Source organism: Procambarus clarkii, chromosome 26 (genome assembly GCF_040958095.1).
Source record: "Procambarus clarkii isolate CNS0578487 chromosome 26, FALCON_Pclarkii_2.0, whole genome shotgun sequence".
NCBI lineage: Eukaryota > Metazoa > Arthropoda > Malacostraca > Decapoda > Cambaridae > Procambarus > Procambarus clarkii.
The window spans coordinates 25,246,242-25,270,869 of NC_091175.1; the positions used below are offsets into that span (position 1 = coordinate 25,246,242).

Sequence of the window (24,628 nt, forward strand, 5' to 3'; positions counted from 1 at the left end):
AGAGCGTTTTGTGCTAGAGATAGGGGGAACAGGTTAAGGATTTGCTATCCCGGAGCTGGCATTGGTGATATTATAAACAACATGAATGATATTATGGCTGGTAATGGGAACAATCCCATTATTTGCATTAGCGCGGGAGGAAATGATGTTGGTCGAGTTAGGAGTGAGGAACTGATTCAGAGGTATAAAACAGCCATAGAGTTAGTTAGGAGCAAGGGAGGAATCCCGATCATATGTGGCATTCTTCCAAGAAAGGGAGTGGGAAATGAATGGATATCGAGGGCACTTGGTGTCAATTGCCGGCTGGAAAGATATTGCAAATCAAATGCAATATCTTTCATAGACAACTGGGAACACTTCTATGGAAGAAATGAAATGTATGCTCGTGATGGGGTGCATCTATCGAGGACTGGGGTTGTTGCTGTTGCGAACTCGTTAGAAGAAGTGGTTAGAGGTGTTTGTTTGGGTTTAAACTGTTAGTAGATAGAGGTATGGGAATTGATTTGGAGGAAGGAGGTAATAAAAGTATGTGTTTGTGGGAGAAAGGAATTGGCAAAACGATCAGGGAAAGAGAAGGTCCGCAAAACAACAATTCACTTAGGGTATATTACACTAACAGTAGAAGTCTAAGAAATAAAATTAACGAATTAAATGCTCTTGTCTGCACAGAAAAAATAGATATTATTGCACTTACCGAAACGTGGATGAATGTAGAAAATAGAGAACTATTAGCTGAATATCAAATATATTGATAAGAACATAAGAACATAAGAACAAAGGTAACTGCAGAAGGCCTATTGGCCCATGCGAGGCAGCTCCTATTCTATAACCACCCAATCCCACTCATATACTTGTCCAACCCGTGCTTGAAACAATCGAGGGACCCCACCTCCACAATGTTACGCGGCAATTGGTTCCACAAATCAACAACCCTGTTACTGAACCAGTATTTACCCAAGTCTTTCCTAAATCTAAACTTATCCAATTTATACCCATTGTTTCGTGTTCTGTCCTGTGTTGATACTTTTAATACCCTATTAATATCCCCCCGGTTATGTCCATTCATCCACTTGTAAACCTCTATCATGTCACCCCTAACTCTTCGCCTTTCCAGTGAATGCAACTTAAGCTTTGTTAATCTTTCTTCATATGAAAGATTTCTAATTTGGGGAATTAACTTAGTCATCCTACGCTGGACACGTTCAAGTGAATTTATATCCATTCTATAATATGGCGACCAAAACTGAACTGCATAATCTAAATGGGGCCTAACTAGAGCAAGATATAGCTTGAGAACCACACCAGGTGTCTTGTTACTAACGCTGCGATTAATAAATCCAAGTGTCCGATTTGCCTTATTACGAACATTTATGCATTGATCCTTTTGTTTTAAATTCTTACTAATCATAACTCCCAGATCCCTTTCGCAATCCGACTTCGCAGTCACAACACCATCTAGCTCGTATCTTGTAACTCTATCATCATTACCTAACCTCAGAACTTTACATTTATCAGCATTAAACTGCATCTGCCAATCCTTTGACCATTTCAAAACCCTATCTAGATCAACTTGAAGTGATAGTGAGTCCTCCTCCGAATTAATTTCCCTACCGATTTTCGTATCATCGGCAAATTTGCAAATGTTGCTACTCAAACCTGAATCTAAATCATTTATATATATTATAAACAACAGAGGTCCCAGGACAGAGCCTTGAGGCACTCCACTTACAACATTTTCCCACTCTGACTTGATTCCATTTATACTAACTCTCTGTTTCCTTTGGTATAGCCATGCCCTAATCCAGCTTAATATAGCACCCCCAATACCATGAGACTCTATCTTTTTAATCAGTCTTTCATGTGGCACTGTATCAAAAGCTTTGCTAAAGTCAAGGTATACAACATCGCAATCCTTACCACTATCAACTGCCTCAACAATGCTAGAATAAAAAGATAACAAATTTGTTAAACATGAACGGCCATTGATAAAACCATGTTGCGACTCAATTATTAATTTATGTTTTTCAAGATGAAGACGAATTTTATTTGCTATTATAGATTCGATTAACTTTCCCACAATAGACGTTAGGCTAATTGGTCGATAGTTAGACGCAAGTGATCTATCTCCTTTCTTAGAAACTGGTATCACATTAGCAACTTTCCAAAACTCCGGCACTCTGCCTGACTCTATTGATTTATTAAATATGGTTGACAGTGGGTCACAAAGCTCCTCTTTGCATTCTTTAAGCACCCTGGCAAACACTTCATCCGGCCCTGGGGATTTGTTTGGTTTGAGTTTTACTATTTGTTTAAGAACATCCTCCCTGGTAACTGTTAAACTCGTCAACCTGTCCTCGTCCCCACCCACATAGACTTGTTCGGCTGAAGGCATATTGTTAAGTTCCTCTTTAGTAAATACAGATACAAAATATTTATTAAAAATACTACTCATCTCTTCATCACTATCTGTTATTTGACCTGTCTCAGTTTTTAATGGACCTATCCTTTCCCTAGTCTTAGTACGATATAACTGAAAAAACCCTTTAGGATTTGTCTTTGCTTGCCCTGCTATGCGAACTTCATAGTTTCTTTTTGCTTTCCTTATCTCTTTTTTAACATTTCTAACCAGTTGTACGAATTCCTGTTCTAAAGTGACCTCCCCATTTTTAATCCTTTTGTACCAAGCTCTCTTATTACCTATAAGGTTCTTCAAATTCTTTGTTATCCACTTTGGGTCATTAGTATTCGATCTATTCAATTTGTATGGTATACTACGTTCCTGTGCTTTGTTTAGAATATTCTTAAATAAGTTATATATTGAATCCACATCGAAATCCCCATTTAAGTCACCTATCGCTGGGTTCATGTCTCGCTCCAAGACCGGCCCACACCCCATACCCAAGATGGCCCACACCCCATACCCAAGAATTTAAACTATTAAATAGTTTGATTTAAACTATTTCACACAGATAGATATATTAGACGAGGAGGTGGAGTAGCCATATATGTTAGGGACAATTTGAAATGTAGTCTCAAAGAGGGAATCAAAACAGAGCCACACACAGAAACTATTTGGATTGAATTAAACGAAAAAGCTAATAATATTATAATAGGAGTAATATATAGGCCACCAAATTTAGACAGAATGGAAGCAAAGCATCTATGGGATGAAATATCTAGAGCATCTAGATCTAACAGTATTTATGTCATGGGTGACTTTAATTTTAGCGGAATAAACTGGTTGAACAAAACAGGGAATAGTGAAGCAGAAGATTTTCTAGAATTAATTGACGATTGCTTTCTTACGCAACACATTAAGGAACCAATATGGGAAAATAATATTTTAGATTTAGTGTTAACTAACAGGGAAACGCAAATTAATGACATCGAAATAGGGAGTGAGCTAGGGAGCAGTGATCACAAAGAAATCAGATTTAGCATAGAATGGAATAGACCAGTAGGAGAAAATTCTGTTAAAGTGCCAGATTTTCGAAAAGCTGATTTTAATAGCCTAAGAATTTTTTTGGGTCAAATTGATTGGAAAGGCTTGGGTATGGGGTATGGGCCGGTCTTGGAGCGAGACATGAACCCAGCGATAGGTGACTTAAATGGGGATTTCGATGTGGATTCAATATATAACTTATTTAAGAATATTCTAAACAAAGCACAGGAACGTAGTATACCATACAAATTGAATAGATCGAATACTAATGACCCAAAGTGGATAACAAAGAATTTGAAGAACCTTATAGGTAAAAAGAGAGCTTGGTACAAAAGGATTAAAAATGGGGAGGTCACTTTAGAACAGGAATTCGTACAACTGGTTAGAAATGTTAAAAAAGAGATAAGGAAAGCAAAAAGAAACTATGAAGTTCGCATAGCAGGGCAAGCAAAGACAAATCCTAAAGGGTTTTTTCAGTTATATCGTACCAAGACTAGGGAAAGGATAGGTCCATTAAAAACTGAGACAGGTCAAATAACAGATAGTGATGAAGAGATGAGTAGTATTTTTAATAAATATTTTGTATCTGTATTTACTAAAGAGGAACTTAACAATATGCCTTCAGCTGAACAAGTCTATGTGGGTGGGGACGAGGACAGGTTGACGAGTTTAACAGTTACCAGGGAGGATGTTCTTAAACAAATAGTAAAACTCAAACCAAACAAATCCCCAGGGCCGGATGAAGTGTTTGCCAGGGTGGTTAAAGAATGCAAAGAGGAGCTTTGTGACCCACTGTCAACCATATTTAATAAATCAATAGAGTCAGGCAGAGAACATAAGAACATAAGAACAAAGGTAACTGCAGAAGGCCTATTGGCCCATACGAGGCAGCTCCTATTCTATAACCACCCAATCCCACTCATATACTTGTCCAACCCGTGCTTGAAACAATCGAGGGACCCCACCTCCACAATGTTACGCGGCAATTGGTTCCACAAATCAACAACCCTGTTACTGAACCAGTATTTACCCAAGTCTTTCCTAAATCTAAACTTATCCAATTTATATCCATTGTTTCGTGTTCTGTCCTGTGTTGATACTTTTAATACCCTATTAATATCCCCCCGGTTATGTCCATTCATCCACTTGTAAACCTCTATCATGTCACCCCTAACTCTTCGCCTTTCCAGTGAATGCAACTTAAGCTTTGTTAATCTTTCTTCATATGAAAGATTTCTAATTTGGGGAATTAACTTAGTCATCCTACGCTGGACACGTTCAAGTGAATTTATATCCATTCTATAATATGGCGACCAAAACTGAACTGCATAATCTAAATGGGGCCTAACTAGAGCAAGATATAGCTTGAGAACCACACCAGGTGTCTTGTTACTAACGCTGCGATTTATAAATCCAAGTGTCCGATTTGCCTTATTATGTCCGATTTGCCTTATTAGAGTAGAGTGCCAGAGTTTTGGAAAGTTGCTAATGTGATACCAGTTTTTAAGAAAGGAGATAGATCACTTGCGTCTAACTATCGACCAATTAGCCTAACGTCTATTGTGGGAAAGTTACTCGAATCTATAATAGCAAATAAAATTCGTCTTCATCTTGAAAAACATAAATTAATAATTGAGTCGCAACATGGTTTTATAAATGGCCGTTCATGTTTAACAAATTTGTTATCTTTTTATTCTAGCATTGTTGAGGCAGTTGATAGTGGTAAGGATTGCGATGTTGTATACCTTGACTTTAGCAAAGCTTTTGATACAGTGCCACATGAAAGACTGATTAAAAAGATAGAGTCTCATGGTATTGGGGGTGCTATATTAAGCTGGATTAGGGCATGGCTATACCAAAGGAAACAGAGTTAGTATAAATGGAATCAAGTCAGAGTGGGAAAATGTTGTAAGTGGAGTGCCTCAAGGCTCTGTCCTGGGACCTCTGTTGTTTATAATATATATAAATGATTTAGATTCAGGTTTGAGTAGCAACATTTGCAAATTTGCCGATGATACGAAAATCGGTAGGGAAATTAATTCGGAGGAGGACTCACTATCACTTCAAGTTGATCTAGATAGGGTTTTGAAATGGTCAAAGGATTGGCAGATGCAGTTTAATGCTGATAAATGTAAAGTTCTGAGGTTAGGTAATGATGATAGAGTTACAAGATACGAGCTGGATGGTGTTGTGATTGCGAAGTCGGATTGCGAAAGGGATCTGGGAGTTATGATTAGTAAGAATTTAAAACAAAAGGATCAATGCATAAATGTTCGTAATAAGGCAAATCGGACACTTGGATTTATTAATCGCAGTGTTAGTAACAAGACACCTGGTGTGGTTCTCAAGCTATATCTTGCTCTAGTTAGGCCCCATTTAGATTATGCAGTTCAGTTTTGGTCGCCATATTATAGAATGGATATAAATTCACTTGAACGTGTCCAGCGTAGGATGACCAAGTTAATTCCCCAAATTAGAAATCTTTCATATGAAGAAAGATTAACAAAGCTTAAGTTGCATTCACTGGAAAGGCGAAGAGTTAGGGGTGACATGATAGAGGTTTACAAGTGGATGAATGGACATAACCGGGGGGATATTAATAGGGTATTAAAAGTATCAACACAGGACAGAACACGAAACAATGGGTATAAATTGGATAAGTTTAGATTTAGGAAAGACTTGGGTAAATACTGGTTCAGTAACAGGGTTGTTGATTTGTGGAACCAATTGCCGCGTAACATTGTGGAGGTGGGGTCCCTCGATTGTTTCAAGCACGGGTTGGACAAGTATATGAGTGGGATTGGGTGGTTATAGAATAGGAGCTGCCTCGTATGGGCCAATAGGCCTTCTGCAGTTACCTTTGTTCTTATGTTCTTATCGCAATCCTTACCACTATCAACTGCCTCAACAATGCTAGAATAAAAAGATAACAAATTTGTTAAACATGAACGGCCATTTATAAAACCATGTTGCGACTCAATTATTAATTTATGTTTTTCAAGATGAAGACGAATTTTATTTGCTATTATAGATTCGAGTAACTTTCCCACAATAGACGTTAGGCTAATTGGTTGATAGTTAGACGCAAGTGATCTATCTCCTTTCTTAAAAACTGGTATCTCATTAGCAACTTTCCAAAACTCTGGCACTCTGCCTGACTCTATTGATTTATTAAATATGGTTGACAGTGGGTCACAAAGCTCCTCTTTGCATTCTTTAAGCACCCTAGCAAACACTTCATCCGGCCCTGGGGATTTGTTTGGTTTGAGTTTTACTATTTGTTTAAGAACATCCTCCCTGGTAACTGCTAAACTCGTCAACCTGTCCTCGTCCCCACCCACATAGACTTGTTCGGCTGAAGGCATATTGTTAAGTTCCTCTTTAGTAAATACAGATACAAAATATTTATTAAAAATACTACTCATCTCTTCATCACTATCTGTTATTTGACCTGTCTCAGTTTTTAATGGACCTATCCTTTCCCTAGTCTTAGTACGATATAACTGAAAAAACCCTTTAGGATTTGTCTTTGCTTGCCCTGCTATGCAAACTTCATAGTTTCTTTTTGCTTTCCTTATCTCTTTTTTAACATTTCTAACCAGTTGTACGAATTCCTGTTCTAAAGTGACCTCCCCATTTTTAATCCTTTTGTACCAAGCTCTCTTTTTACCTATAAGGTTCTTCAAATTCTTTGTTATCCACTTTGGGTCATTAGTACATAAGAACATAAGAACAAAGGTAACTGCAGAAGGCCTATTGGCCCATACGAGGCAGCTCCTATTCTATAATTTAAAACTTATTCTATAATTTAAAACTAAAGAATTTAAAACAAAAGGATCAATGCATAAATGTTCGTAATAAGGCAAATCGGACACTTGGATTTATTAATCGCAGCGTTAGTAACAAGACACCTGGTGTGGTTCTCAAGCTATATCTTGCTCTAGTTAGGCCCCATTTAGATTATGCAGTTCAGTTTTGGTCGCCATATTATAGAATGGATATAAATTCACTTGAACGTGTCCAGCGTAGGATGACTAAGTTAATTCCCCAAATTAGAAATCTTTCATATGAAGAAAGATTAACAAAGCTTAAGTTGCATTCACTGGAAAGGCGAAGAGTTAGGGGTGACATGATAGAGGTTTACAAGTGGATGAATGGACATAACCGGGGGGATATTAATAGGGTATTAAAAGTATCAACACAGGACAGAACACGAAACAATGGATATAAATTGGATAAGTTTAGATTTAGGAAAGACTTGGGTAAATACTGGTTCAGTAACAGGGTTGTTGATTTGTGGAACCAATTGCCGCGTAACATTGTGGAGGTGGGGTCCCTCGATTGTTTCAAGCACGAGTTGGACAAGTATATGAGTGGGATTGGGTGGTTATAGAATAGGAGCTGCCTTGTATGGGCCAATAGGCCTTCTGCAGTTACCTTTGTTCTTATGTTCTTATGTTCTTATAACCACCCAATCCCACTCATATACTTGTCCAACCCGTGCTTGAAACAATCGAGGGACCCCACCTCCACAATGTTACGCGGCAATTGGTTCCACAAATCAACAACCCTGTTACTGAACCAGTATTTACCCAAGTCTTTCCTAAATCTAAACTTATCCAATTTATATCCATTGTTTCGTGTTCTGTCCTGTGTTGATACTTTTAATACCCTATTAATATCCCCCCGGTTATGTCCATTCATCCACTTGTAAACCTCTATCATGTCACCCCTAACTCTTCGCCTTTCCAGTGAATGCAACTTAAGCTTTGTTAATCTTTCTTCATATGAAAGATTTCTAATTTGGGGAATTAACTTAGTCATCCTACGCTGGACACGTTCAAGTGAATTTATATCCATTCTATAATATGGCGACCAAAACTGAACTGCATAATCTAAATGGGGCCTAACTAGAGCAAGATATAGCTTGAGAACCACACCAGGTGTCTTGTTACTAACGCTGCGATTAATAAATCCAAGTGTCCGATTTGCCTTATTACGAACATTTATGCATTGATCCTTTTGTTTTAAATTCTTACTAATCATAACTCCCAGATCCCTTTCGCAATCCGACTTCGCAATCACAACACCATCTAGCTCGTATCTTGTAACTCTATCATCATTACCTAACCTCAGAACTTTACATTTATCAGCATTAAACTGCATCTGCCAATCCTTTGACCATTTCAAAACCCTATCTAGATCAACTTGAAGTGTGGGAACCGACCTGTGAGATTTATATTTATTTAATTTATATGAATTTATATTTACGTTAATTTGTATACTTCGATAGCAATTTGTATAATGATAAGTGGACTGTATTTCTGCAATAATCTCTTAATCTCACAAATCGATCCTCTACACATTAGGGGGGGTTAAATTAATATATATGCAGCCAATCAAACTACAGAAATAGACTACATACTATTAAACATTGAAGAGGTTCCTTATCTTATAGTACAGCAGGTTAGTCCACCAGGTATAACTAGGGTGTAGACACCAAATTATCCTCTTTGAGGTAGCTTCCATATCACCCAGTAACTGGTGCACAAATCTTGCTTCCTCGTCTTGACCTGTCAAAAGTGCGCTAGCTGTGAAGCCAGATACCTATATATGACAAGTATATCAGAGAAAACAGTACATGGAACATGAAGACCTGGCTTAATTACCTTTAGTTTGAGGCGATTTCGCGATCTAACCGGGTCACCCTATATCCTGACATTAATGGCCATAAATGAATGATAAACGGGTTTCGGATAGACTTAACTTGAATTGTAGACATCGTGTTGGAGATGGTACCTTTGGTTTCCATAACACTACGTCCAAGTAAATTAACAGGAGCCGAATTTGCTCCTATGTGAGCCTCTGGTCTCAATATAAACAATGGCTGTTTAACACTCCATTCTATTGACGTTACTGGCCGACATTGTCCAGAATGATAGGAGCCGAATTTGCTCCACACGTCTCGGAGGTGACACAACAATGGCTGCCCTCCTTCCTCACTCACGCCTGGCCTACTTTGTCCAGATTTCAGAAAGTGATAGAAGGGTCACATTTACTCTACTTTAATATTGATAATTAAGTTAATTTATATAAGATGTTTTTATGATGGTAAAGTCCAAAGACTAATGTATTTAAGAATAATTCCCACCGTAATAGGTGGTGAATTATAATAGTATGTGGTGATGATATCCCGTTTTCTATAGACGGTAATTCCACTACAAGTTACGTTTTCTATGGTTAACTTGTTGGTAACACAGCTCTTATCTGTCTGTATGATATATTAAATGCTGTCGGATTTTCCGACATGAAGTGATAGTGAGTCCTCCTCCGAATTAATTTCCCTACCGATTTTCGTATCATCGGCAAATTTGCAAATGTTGCTACTCAAACCTGAATCTAAATCATTTATATATATTATAAACAACAGAGGTCCCAGGACAGAGCCTTGAGGCACTCCACTTACAACATTTTCCCACTCTGACTTGATTCCATTTATACTAACTCTCTGTTTCCTTTGGTATAGCCATGCCCTAATCCAGCTTAATATAGCACCCCCAATACCATGAGACTCTATCTTTTTAATCAGTCTTTCATGTGGCACTGTATCAAAAGCTTTGCTAAAGTCAAGGTATACAACATCGCAATCCTTACCACTATCAACTGCCTCAACAATGCTAGAATAAAAAGATAACAAATTTGTTAAACATGAACGGCCATTTATAAAACCATGTTGCGACTCAATTATTAATTTATGTTTTTCAAGATGAAGACGAATTTTATTTGCTATTATAGATTCGAGTAACTTTCCCACAATAGACGTTAGGCTAATTGGTCGATAGTTAGACGCAAGTGATCTATCTCCTTTCTTAAAAACTGGTATCACATTAGCAACTTTCCAAAACTCTGGCACTCTGCCTGACTCTATTGATTTATTAAATATGGTTGACAGTGGGTCACAAAGCTCCTCTTTGCATTCTTTAAGCACCCTGGCAAACACTTCATCCGGCCCTGGGGATTTGTTTGGTTTGAGTTTTACTATTTGTTTAAGAACATCCTCCCTGGTAACTGCTAAACTCGTCAACCTGTCCTCGTCCCCACCCACATAGACTTGTTCGGCTGAAGGCATATTGTTAAGTTCCTCTTTGGTAAATACAGATACAAAATATTTATTAAAAATACTACTCATCTCCATCACTATCTGTTATTTGACCTGTCTCAGTTTTTAATGGACCTATCCTTTCCCTAGTCTTAGTACGATATAACTGAAAAAAACCTTTAGGATTTGTCTTTGCTTGCCCTGCTATGCGAACTTCATAGTTTCTTTTTGCTTTCCTTATCTCTTTTTTAACATTTCTAACCAGTTGTACGAATTCCTGTTCTAAAGTGACCTCCCCATTTTTAATCCTTTTGTACCAAGCTCTCTTTTTACCTATAAGGTTCTTCAAATTCTTTGTTATCCACTTTGGGTCATTAGTATTCGATCTATTCAATTTGTATGGTATACTACGTTCCTGTGCTTTGTTTAGAATATTCTTAAATAAGTTATATATTGAATCCACATCGAAATCCCCATTTAAGTCACCTATCGCTGGGTTCATGTCTCGCTCCAAGACCGGCCCACACCCCATACCCAAGACTTTCCAATCAATTTGACCCAAAAAATTTCTTAGGCTATTAAAATCAGCTTTTCGAAAATCTGGCACTTTAACAGAATTTTCTCCTACTGGTCTATTCCATTCTATGCTAAATCTGATTTCTTTGTGATCACTGCTCCCTAGCTCACTCCCTATTTCGATGTCATTAATTTGCGTTTCCCTGTTAGTTAACACTAAATCTAAAATATTATTTTCCCGTGTTGGTTCCTTAATGTGTTGCGTAAGAAAGCAATCGTCAATTAATTCTAGAAAATCTTCTGCTTCACTATTCCCTGTTTTGTTCAACCAGTTTATTCCGCTAAAATTAAAGTCACCCATGACATAAATACTGTTAGATCTAGATGCTCTAGATATTTCATCCCATAGATGCTTTGCTTCCATTCTGTCTAAATTTGGTGGCCTATATATTACTCCTATTATAATATTATTAGCTTTTTCGTTTAATTCAATCCAAATAGTTTCTGTGTGTGGCTCTGTTTTGATTCCCTCTTTGAGACTACATTTCAAATTGTCCCTAACATATATGGCTACTCCACCTCCTCGTCTAATATATCTATCTGTGTGAAATAGTTTAAATCCATATATTTGATATTCAGCTAATAGTTCTCTATTTTCTACATTCATCCACGTTTCGGTAAGTGCAATAATATCTATTTTTTCTGTGCAGACAAGAGCATTTAATTCGTTAATTTTATTTCTTAATTTTAATTTCTAATTTTATTTCCTGGTGACTCTAGTGGGAGCCCTGAGGACAGAGTTGGACTCTCTGCGGGAGGAGGTGCGTCAGCTTAAAAAACAACGAGAAGTAACGAAGGAGGAGACCAGCAGTAAAGGGACCTCGTCTTGGAGAGTTGCGAAAGACAGGGGCCTTAAGAAGACTTTGATAAAGCCGCCTTCAAACGCCATAGCAACTTCAAATTCATTTGACGTTTTGGAGGACGAGTGCTGTGGAGAGACTGTGGATCGCGCAAATGGGAAAGCAACGAAGAGAAAGGAAGCGCAGGCCCCTCAGAAAGTAAAGGAAGTACCTAAGCAAACATTAGTTGTGGGAGATTCCCAGATAAGGTATTTGGATAGAACGTTTTGTGCTAGAGATAGGGGGAACAGGTTAAGGGTTTGCTATCCCGGAGCTGGCATTGGTGATATTATAAACAACATGAATAATATTATGGCTGGTAATGGGAACAATCCCATTATTTGCATTAGCGTGGGAGGAAATGATGTTGGTCGAGTCAGGAGTGAGGAACTGATTCAGAGGTATAAAACAGCCATAGAGTTAGTTAGGAGCAAGGGAGGAATCCCGATCATATGTGGCATTCTTCCAAGAAAGGGAGTGGGAAATGAATGGATATCGAGGGCACTTGGTGTCAATTGCCGGCTGGAAAGATATTGCAAATCAAATGCAATATCTTTCATAGACAACTGGGAACACTTCTATGGAAGAAATGAAATGTATGCTCGTGATGGGGTGCATCTATCGAGAGCTGGGGTTGTTGCTGTTGCGAACTCGCTAGAAGAAGTGGTTAGAGGTGTTTGTTTGGGTTTAAACTGTTAGTAGATAGAGGTATGGGAATTGATTTGGAGGAAGGAGGTAATAAAAGTATGTGTTTGTGGGAGAAAGGAATTGGCAAAACGATCAGGGAAAGAGAAGGTCCGCAAAATAACAATTCACTTAGGGTATATTACACTAACAGTAGAAGTCTAAGAAATAAAATTAACGAATTAAATGCTCTTGTCTGCACAGAAAAAATAGATATTATTGCACTTACCGAAACGTGGATGAATGTAGAAAATAGAGAACTATTAGCTGAATATCAAATATATGGATTTAAACTATTTCACACAGATAGATATATTAGACGAGGAGGTGGAGTAGCCATATATGTTAGGGACAATTTGAAATGTAGTCTCAAAGAGGGAATCAAAACAGAGCCACACACAGAAACTATTTGGATTGAATTAAACGAAAAAGCTAATAATATTATAATAGGAGTAATATATAGGCCACCAAATTTAGACAGAATGGAAGCAAAGCATCTATGGGATGAAATATCTAGAGCATCTAGATCTAACAGTATTTATGTCATGGGTGACTTTAATTTTAGCGGAATAAACTGGTTGAACAAAACAGGGAATAGTGAAGCAGAAGATTTTCTAGAATTAATTGACGATTGCTTTCTTACGCAACACATTAAGGAACCAACACGGGAAAATAACATTTTAGATTTAGTGTTAACTAACAGGGAAACGCAAATTAATGACATCGAAATAGGGAGTGAGCTAGGGAGCAGTGATCACAAAGAAATCAGATTTAGCATAGAATGGAATAGACCAGTAGGAGAAAATTCTGTTAAAGTGCCAGATTTTCGAAAAGCTGATTTTAATAGCCTAAGAAATTTTTTGGGTCAAATTGATTGGAAAGGCTTGGGTATGGGGTGTGGGCCGGTCTTGGAGCGAGACATGAACCCGGCGATAGGTGACTTAAATGGGGATTTCGATGTGGATTCAATATATAACTTATTTAAGAATATTCTAAACAAAGCACAGGAACGTAGTATACCATACAAATTGAATAGATCGTATACTAATGACCCAAAGTGGATAACAAAGAATTTGAAGAAAATATAGGTAAAATAGGTAATTTATATTTAAATAGAAAATTTATAGGTAAAAAGAGAGCTTGGTACAAAAGGATTAAAAATGGGGAGGTCACTTTAGAACAGGAATTCGTACAACTGGTTAGAAATGTTAAAAAAGAGATAAGGAAAGCAAAAAGAAACTATGAAGTTCGCATAGCAGGGCAAGCAAAGACAAATCCTAAAGGGTTTTTTCAGTTATATCGTACTAAGACTAGGGAAAGGATAGGTCCATTAAAAACTGAGACAGGTCAAATAACAGATAGTGATGAAGAGATGAGTAGTATTTTTAATAAATATTTTGTATCTGTATTTACTAAAGAGGAACTTAACAATATGCCTTCAGCCGAACAAGTCTATGTGGGTGGGGACGAGGACAGGTTGACGAGTTTAGCAGTTACCAGGGAGGATGTTCTTAAACAAATAGTAAAACTCAAACCAAACAAATCCCTAGGGCCGGATGAAGTGTTTGCTAGGGTGCTTAAAGAATGCAAAGAGGAGCTTTGTGACCCACTGTCAACCATATTTAATAAATCAATAGAGTCAGGCAGAGTGCCAGAGTTTTGGAAAGTTGCTAATGTGATACCAGTTTTTAAGAAAGGAGATAGATCACTTGCGTCTAATTATCGACCAATTAGCCTAACGTCTATTGTGGGAAAGTTACTCGAATCTATAATAGCAAATAAAATTCGTCTTCATCTTGAAAAACATAAATTAATAATTGAGTCGCAACATGGTTTTATAAATGGCCGTTCATGTTTAACAAATTTGTTATCTTTTTATTCTAGCATTGTTGAGGCAGTTGATAGTGGTAAGGATTGCGATGTTGTATACCTTGACTTTAGCAAAGCTTTTGATACAGTGCCACATGAAAGACTGATTAAAAAAATAGAGTCTCATGGTATTGGGGGTGCTATATTAAGCTGGATTAGGGCATGGCTATACCAAAGGAAACAGAGAGTTAGTATAAATGGAATCAAGTCAGAGTGGGAAAATGATGTAAGTGGAGTGCCTCAAGGCTCTGTCCTGGGACCTCTGTTGTTTATAATATATATAAATGATTTAGATTCAGGTTTGAGTAGCAACATTTGCAAATTTGCCGATGATACGAAAATCGGTAGGGAAATTAATTCGGAGGAGGACTCACTATCACTTCAAGTTGATCTAGATAGGGTTTTGAAATGGTCAAAGGATTGGCAGATGCAGTTTAATGCTGATAAATGTAAAGTTCTGAGGTTAGGTAATGATGATAGAGTTACAAGATACGAGCTAGATGGTGTTGTGATTGCGAAGTCGGATTGCGAAAGGGATCTGGGAGTTATGATTAGTAAGAATTTAAAACAAAAGGATCAATGCATAAATGTTCGTAATAAGGCAAATCGGACACTTGGATTTATTAATCGCAGCGTTAGTAACAAGACACCTGGTGTGGTTCTCAAGCTATATCTTGCTCTAGTTAGGCCCCATTTAGATTATGCAGTTCAGTTTTGGTCGCCATATTATAGAATGGATATAAATTCACTTGAACGTGTCCAGCGTAGGATGACTAAGTTAATTCCCCAAATTAGAAATCTTTCATATGAAGAAAGATTAACAAAGCTTAAGTTGCATTCACTGGAAAGGCGAAGAGTTAGGGGTGACATGATAGAGGTTTACAAGTGGATGAATGGACATAACCGGGGGGATATTAATAGGGTATTAAAAGTATCAACACAGGACAGAACACGAAACAATGGATATAAATTGGATAAGTTTAGATTTAGGAAAGACTTGGGTAAATACTGGTTCAGTAACAGGGTTGTTGATTTGTGGAACCAATTGCCGCGTAACATTGTGGAGGTGGGGTCCCTCGATTGTTTCAAGCACGGGTTGGACAAGTATATGAGTGGGATTGGGTGGTTATAGAATAGGAGCTGCCTCGTATGGGCTAATAGGCCTTCTGCAGTTACCTTTGTTCTTATGTTCTTATGTTCTTACTTAGGGTATATTACACTAACAGTAGAAGTCTAAGAACATAAGAACATAAGAACATAAGAACAAAGGTAACTGCAGAAGGCCTATTAGCCCATACGAGGCAGCTCCTATTCTATAACCACCCAATCCCACTCATATACTTGTCCAACCCGTGCTTGAAACAATCGAGGGACCCCACCTCCACAATGTTACGCGGCAATTGGTTCCACAAATCAACAACCCTGTTACTGAACCAGTATTTACCCAAGTCTTTCCTAAATCTAAACTTATCCAATTTATATCCATTGTTTCGTGTTCTGTCCTGTGTTGATACTTTTAATACCCTATTAATATCCCCCCGGTTATGTCCATTCATCCACTTGTAAACCTCTATCATGTCACCCCTAACTCTTCGCCTTTCCAGTGAATGCAACTTAAGCTTTGTTAATCTTTCTTCATATGAAAGATTTCTAATTTGGGGAATTAACTTAGTCATCCTACGCTGGACACGTTCAAGTGAATTTATATCCATTCTATAATATGGCGACCAAAACTGAACTGCATAATCTAAATGGGGCCTAACTAGAGCAAGATATAGCTTGAGAACCACACCAGGTGTCTTGTTACTAACACTGCGATTAATAAATCCAAGTGTCCGATTTGCCTTATTACGAACATTTATGCATTGATCCTTTTGTTTTAAATTCTTACTAATCATAACTCCCAGATCCCTTTCGCAATCCGACTTCGCAATCACAACACCATCTAGCTCGTATCTTGTAACTCTATCATCATTACCTAACCTCAGAACTTTACATTTATCAGCATTAAACTGCATCTGCCAATCCTTTGACCATTTCAAAACCCTATCTAGATCAACTTGAAGTGTGGGAACCGACCTGTGAGATTTATATTTATTTAATTTATATGAATTTATATTTACGTTAATTTGTATACTTCGATAGCAATTTGTATAATGATAAGTGGACTGTATTTCTGCAATAATCTCTTAATCTCACAAATCGATCCTCTACACATTAGGGGGGGTTAAATTAATATATATGCAGCCAATCAAACTACAGAAATAGACTACATACTATTAAACATTGAAGAGGTTCCTTATCTTATAGTACAGCAGGTTAGTCCACCAGGTATAACTAGGGTGTAGACACCAAATTATCCTCTTTGAGGTAGCTTCCATATCACCCAGTAACTGGTGCACAAATCTTGCTTCCTCGTCTTGACCTGTCAAAAGTGCGCTAGCTGTGAAGCCAGATACCTATATATGACAAGTATATCAGAGAAAACAGTACATGGAACATGAAGACCTGGCTTAATTACCTTTAGTTTGAGGCGATTTCGCGATCTAACCGGGTCACCCTATATCCTGACATTAATGGCCATAAATGAATGATAAACGGGTTTCGGATAGACTTAACTTGAATTGTAGACATCGTGTTGGAGATGGTACCTTTGGTTTCCATAACACTACGTCCAAGTAAATTAACAGGAGCCGAATTTGCTCCTATGTGAGCCTCTGGTCTCAATATAAACAATGGCTGTTTAACACTCCATTCTATTGACGTTACTGGCCGACATTGTCCAGAATGATAGGAGCCGAATTTGCTCCACACGTCTCGGAGGTGACACAACAATGGCTGCCCTCCTTCCTCACTCACGCCTGGCCTACTTTGTCCAGATTTCAGAAAGTGATAGAAGGGTCACATTTACTCTACTTTAATATTGATAATTAAGTTAATTTATATAAGATGTTTTTATGATGGTAAAGTCCAAAGACTAATGTATTTAAGAATAATTCCAACCGTAATAGGTGGTGAATTATAATAGTATGTGGTGATGATATCCCGTTTTCTATAGACGGTAATTCCACTACAAGTTACGTTTTCTATGGTTAACTTGTTGGTAACACAGCTCTTATCTGTCTGTATGATATATTAAATGCTGTCGGATTTTCCGACATGAAGTGATAGTGAGTCCTCCTCCGAATTAATTTCCCTACCGATTTTCGTATCATCGGCAAATTTGCAAATGTTGCTACTCAAACCTGAATCTAAATCATTTATATATATTATAAACAACAGAGGTCCCAGGACAGAGCCTTGAGGCACTCCACTTACAACATTTTCCCACTCTGACTTGATTCCATTTATACTAACTCTCTGTTTCCTTTGGTATAGCCATGCCCTAATCCAGCTTAATATAGCACCCCCAATACCATGAGACTCTATCTTTTTAATCAGTCTTTCATGTGGCACTGTATCAAAAGCTTTGCTAAAGTCAAGGTATACAACATCGCAATCCTTACCACTATCAACTGCCTCAACAATGCTAGAATAAAAAGATAACAAATTTGTTAAACATGAACGGCCATTTATAAAACCATGTTGCGACTCAATTATTAATTTATGTTTTTCAAGATGAAGACGAATTTTATTTGCTATTATAGATTCGAGTAACTTTCCCACAATAGACGTTAGGCTAATTGGTCGATAGTTAGACGCAAGTGATCTATCTCCTTTCTTAAAAACTGGTATCACATTAGCAACTTTCCAAAACTCTGGCACTCTGCCTGACTCTATTGATTTATTAAATATGGTTGACAGTGGGTCACAAAGCTCCTCTTTGCATTCTTTAAGCACCCTGGCAAACACTTCATCCGGCCCTGGGGATTTGTTTGGTTTGAGTTTTACTATTTGTTTAAGAACATCCTCCCTGGTAACTGCTAAACTCGTCAACCTGTCCTCGTCCCCACCCACATAGACTTGTTCGGCTGAAGGCATATTGTTAAGTTCCTCTTTGGTAAATACAGATACAAAATATTTATTAAAAATACTACTCATCTCCATCACTATCTGTTATTTGACCTGTCTCAGTTTTTAATGGACCTATCCTTTCCCTAGTCTTAGTACGATATAACTGAAAAAAACCTTTAGGATTTGTCTTTGTTTGCCCTGCTATGCGAACTTCATAGTTTCTTTTTGCTTTCCTTATCTCTTTTTTAACATTTCTAACCAGTTGTACGAATTCCTGTTCTAAAGTGACCTCCCCATTTTTAATCCTTTTGTACCAAGCTCTCTTTTTACCTATAAGGTTCTTCAAATTCTTTGTTATCCACTTTGGGTCATTAGTATTCGATCTATTCAATTTGTATGGTATACTACGTTCCTGTGCTTTGTTTAGAATATTCTTAAATAAGTTATATATTGAATCCACATCGAAATCCCCATTTAAGTCACCTATCGCTGGGTTCATGTCTCGCTCCAAGACCGGCCCACACCCCATACCCAAGACTTTCCAATCAATTTGACCCAAAAAATTTCTTAGGCTATTAAAATCAGCTTTTCGAAAATCTGGCACTTTAACAGAATTTTCTCCTACTGGTCTATTCCATTCTATGCTAAATCTGATTTCTTTGTGATCACTGCTCCCTAGCTCACTCCCTATTTCGATGTCATTAATTTGCGTTTCCCTGTTAGTTAACACTAAATCTAAAATATTATTTTCCCGTGTTGGTTCCTTAATGTGTTGCGTAAGAAAGCAATCGTCAATTAATTCTAGAAAATCTTCTGCTTCACTATTCCCTGTTTTGTTCAACCAGTTTATTCCGCTAAAATTAAAGTCACCCATGACATAAATACTGTTAGATCTAGATGCTCTAGATATTTCATCCCATAGATGCTTTGCTTCCATTCTGTCTAAATTTGGTGGCCTATATATTACTCCTATTATAATATTATTAGCTTTTTCGTTTAATTCAATCCAAATAGTTTCTGTGTGTGGCTCTGTTTTGATTCCCTCTTTGAGACTACATTTCAAATTGTCCCTAACATATATGGCTACTCCACCTCCTCGTCTAATATATCTATCTGTGTGAAATAGTTTAAATCCATATATTTGATATTCAGCTAATAGTTCTCTATTTTCTACATTCATCCACGTTTCGGTAAGTGCAATAATATCTATTTTTTCTGTGCAGACAAGAGCATTTAATTCGTTAATTTTATTTCTTAGACTTCTACTGTTAGTGTAATATACCCTAAGTAAGAACATAAGAACATAAGAACAAAGGAAACTGCAGAAGGCCTATTGGCCCATACGAGGCAGCTCCTATTCTATAACCACCCAATCCCACTCATATACTTGTCCAACCCATGCTTGAAACAATCGAGGGACCCCACCTCCACAATGTTACGCGGCAATTGGTTCCACAAATCAACAACCCTGTTACTGAACCAGTATTTACCCAAGTCTTTCCTAAATCTAAACTTATCCAATTTATATCCATTGTTTCGTGTTCTGTCCTGTGTTGATACTTTTAATACCCTATTAATATCCCCCCGGTTATGTCCATTCATCCACTTGTAAACCTCTATCATGTCACCCCTAACTCTTCGCCTTTCCAGTGAATGCAACTTAAGCTTTGTTAATCTTTCTTCATATGAAAGATTTCTAATTTGGGGAATTAACTTAGTCATCCTACGCTGGACACGTTCAAGTGAATTTATATCCATTTTATAATATGGCGACCAAAACTGAACTGCATAATCTAAATGGGGCCTAACTAGAGCAAGATATAGCTTGAGAACCACACCAGGTGTCTTGTTACTAACGCTGCGATTAATAAATCCAAGTGTCCGATTTGCCTTATTACGAACATTTATGCATTGATCCTTTTGTTTTAAATTCTTACTAATCATAACTCCCAGATCCCTTTCACAATCCGACTTCACAATCACAACACCATCTAGCTCGTATCTTGTAACTCTATAATCATTACCTAACCTCAGAACTTTACATTTATCAGCATTAAACTGCATCTGCCAATCCTTTGACCATTTCAAAACCCTATCTAGATCAACTTGAAGTGATAGTGAGTCCTCCTCCGAATTAATTTCCCTACCGATTTTCGTATCATCGGCAAATTTGCAAATGTTGCTACTCAAACCTGAATCTAAATCATTTATATATATTATAAACAACAGAGGTCCCAGGACAGAGCCTTGAGGCACTCCACTTACAACATTTTCCCACTCTGACTTGATTCCATTTATACTAACTCTCTGTTTCCTTTGGTATAGCCATGCCCTAATCCAGCTTAATATAGCACCCCCAATACCATGAGACTCTATCTTTTTAATCAGTCTTTCATGTGGCACTGTATCAAAAGCTTTGCTAAAGTCAAGGTATACAACATCGCAATCCTTACCACTATCAACTGCCTCAACAATGCTAGAATAAAAAGATAACAAATTTGTTAAACATGAACGGCCATTTATAAAACCATGTTGCGACTCAATTATTAATTTATGTTTTTCAAGATGAAGACGAATTTTATTTGCTATTATAGATTCGAGTAACTTTCCCACAATAGACGTTAGGCTAATTGGTCGATAGTTAGACGCAAGTGATCTATCTCCTTTCTTAAAAACTGGTATCACATTAGCAACTTTCCAAAACTCTGGCACTCTGCCTGACTCTATTGATTTATTAAATATGGTTGACAGTGGGTCACAAAGCTCCTCTTTGCATTCTTTAAGCACCCTGGCAAACACTTCATCCGGCCCTGGGGATTTGTTTGGTTTGAGTTTTACTATTTGTTTAAGAACATCCTCCCTGGTAACTGCTAAACTCGTCAACCTGTCCTCGTCCCCACCCACATAGACTTGTTCGGCTGAAGGCATATTGTTAAGTTCCTCTTTAGTAAATACAGATACAAAATATTTATTAAAAATACTACTCATCTCTTCATCACTATCTGTTATTTGACCTGTCTCAGTTTTTAATGGACCTATCCTTTCCCTAGTCTTAGTACGATATAACTGAAAAAACCCTTTAGGATTTGTCTTTGCTTGCCCTGCTATGCGAACTTCATAGTTTCTTTTTGCTTTCCTTATCTCTTTTTTAACCTTTCTAACCAGTTGTACGAATTCCTGTTCTAAAGTGACCTCCCCATTTTTAATCCTTTTGTACCAAGCTCTCTTTTTACCTATAAGGTTCTTCAAATTCTTTGTTATCCACTTTGGGTCATTAGTATTCGATCTATTCAATTTGTATGGTATACTACGTTCCTGTGCTTTGTTTAGAATATTCTTAAATATGTTATATATTGAATCCACATCGAAATCCCCATTTAAGTCACCTATCGCTGGGTTCATGTCTCGCTCCAAGACCGGCCCACACCCCATACCCAAGACTTTCCAAACAATTTGACCCAAAAAATTTCTTAGGCTATTAAAATCAGCTTTTCGAAAATCTGGCACTTTAACAGAATTTTCTCCTACTGGTCTATTCCATTCTATGCTAAATCTGATTTCTTTGTGATCACTGCTCCCTAGCTCACTCCCTATTTCGATGTCATTAATTTGCGTTTCCCTGTTAGTTAACACTAAATCTAAAATATTATTTTCCCGTGTTGGTTCCTTAATGTGTTGCGTAAGAAAGCAATCGTCAATTAATTCTAGAAAATCTTCTGCTTCACTATTCCCTGTTTTGTTCAACCAGTTTATTCCGCTAAAATTAAAGTCACCCATGACATAAATACTGTTAGATCTAGATGCTCTAGATATTTCATCCCATAGATGCTTTGCTTCCATTCTGTCTAAATTTGGTGGCCTATATATTACTCCTATTATAATATTATTAGCTTTTTCGTTTAATTCAATCCAAATAGTTTCTGTGTGTGGCTCTGTTTTGATTCCCTCTTTGAGACTACATTTCAAATTGTCCCTAACATATATGGCTACTCCACCTCCTCGTCTAATATATCTATCTGTGTGAAATAGTTTAAATCCATATATTTGATATTCAGCTAATAGTTCTCTATTTTCTACATTCATCCACGTTTCGGTAAGTGCAATAATATCTATTTTTTCTGTGCAGACAAGAGCATTTAATTCGTTAATTTTATTTCTTAGACTTCTACTGTTAGTGTAATATACCCTAAGTGAATTGTTATTTTGCGGACCTTCTCTTTCCCTGATCGTTTTGCCAATTCCTTTCTCCCACAAACACATACTTTTATTACCTCCTTCCTCCAAATCAATTCCCATACCTCTATCTACTAACAGTTTAAACCCAAACAAACACCTCTAACCACTTCTTCCAACGAGTTCGCAACAGCAACAACCCCAGCTCTCGATAGATGCACCCCATCACGAGCATTTCTTCCATAGAAGTGTTCCCAGTTGTCTATGAAAGATATTGCATTTGATTTGCAATATCCTTCCAGCCGGCAATTGACACCAAGTGCCCTCGATATCCATTCATTTCCCACTCCCTTTCTTGGAAGAATGCCACGTATGATCGAGATTCCTCTCTTGCTCCTAACTAATTCTATGGCTGTTTTATACCTCTGAATCAGTTCCTCACTCCTAACTCGACCAACATCATTTCCTCCCACGCTAATGCAAATAATGGGATTGTTCCCATTTCCAGCCATAATATCATTCATGTTGTTTACAATATCACCAATGCCAGCTCCGGGATAGCAAACCCATAACCTGTTCCCCCTATCTCTAGCATAAAACGTTCTATCCAAATACCTTATCTGGGAATCTCCCACAACTAAGGTTTGCTTAGGTACTTCCTTTACTCTCTGAGGGGCCTGCGCTTCCTTGCTTTCCCTTTTGCGCGATCCGCAGTCTCACCACAGCACTCGTCCTCCAAAACGTCAAATGAATTAGAAGTTGCTATGGCGTTTGAAGGCGGCTTTATCAAAGTCTTCTTAAGGCCCCTGTCTTTCACAACTCTCCAAGACGAGGTCCCTTTACTACTGGTCTCCTCCTTCGTTACTTCTCGTTGTTCTTTCAGCTGACGCACCTCCTCCCGCAGAGTCCAACTCTGTCCTCAGGGCTCCCACTAGAGTCACCAGGTCCTTCACTAAATAGCAAATAAAATTCGCCTTCATCTTGAAAAACATAAATTAATAATTGAGTCGCATCATGGTTTTATAAATGGCCGTTCATGTTTGACAAATTTGTTGTCTTTTTATTCTAGCATTGTTGAGGCAGTTGATAGTGGTAAGGATTGCGATGTTGTGTACCTTGACTTTAGCAAAGCTTTTGATACAGTGCCACATGAAAGACTGATTAAAAAGATAGAGTCTCATGGTATTGGAGGTGCTATATTAAGCTGGATTAGGGCATGGCTATACCAAAGGAAACAGAGAGTTAGTATAAATGGAGTCAAGTCAGAGTGGGAAAATGTTGTAAGTGGGGTGCCTCAGGGCTCTGTCCTGGGACCTCTGTTGTTTATAATATATATAAATGATTTAGATTCAGGTTTGAGTAGCAACATTTGCAAATTTGCCGATGATACGAAAATCGGTAAGGAAATTAATTCGGAGGAGGACTCACTATCACTTCAAGTTGATCTAGATAGGGTTTTGAAATGGTCGAAGGATTGGCAGATGCAGTTTAATGCTGATAAATGTAAAGTTCTGAGGTTAGGTAATGATGATAGGGTTACAAGATACGAGCTAGATGGTGTTGAGATTGCGAAGTCAAATTGCGAAAGGGATCTGGGAATTATGATTAGTAAGAATTTAAAACAAAAGGATCAATGCATAAATGTTCGTAATAAGGCAAATCGGACACTTGGATTTATTAATCGCAGCGTTAGTAACAAGACACCTGGTGTGGTTCTCAAGCTATATCTTGCGCTAGTTAGGCCCCATTAAGATTATGCAGTTCAGTTTTGGTCGCCATATTATAGAATGGATATAAATTCACTTGAACGTGTCCAGCGTAGGATGACTAAGTTAATTCCCCAAATTAGAAATCTTTCGTATGAAGAAAGATTAACAAAGCTTAAGTTGCATTCACTGGAAAGGCGAAGAGTTAGGGGTGACATGATAGAGGTTTACAAGTGGGTGAATGGACATAACAAAGGGGATATTAATAGGGTATTAAAAGTATCAA

The 24,628-nt window shown here is 37.6% G+C and overlaps 1 protein-coding gene across 1 annotated transcript in view; it reads left to right on the forward strand.

The window, feature by feature from the left end:
• LOC138368853 (uncharacterized) overlaps window positions 1-24,628 on the forward strand; it is a 30,644-nt gene that overhangs the window by 5,087 nt on the left and 929 nt on the right. The gene's annotated exons all lie outside the window — the stretch shown is intronic.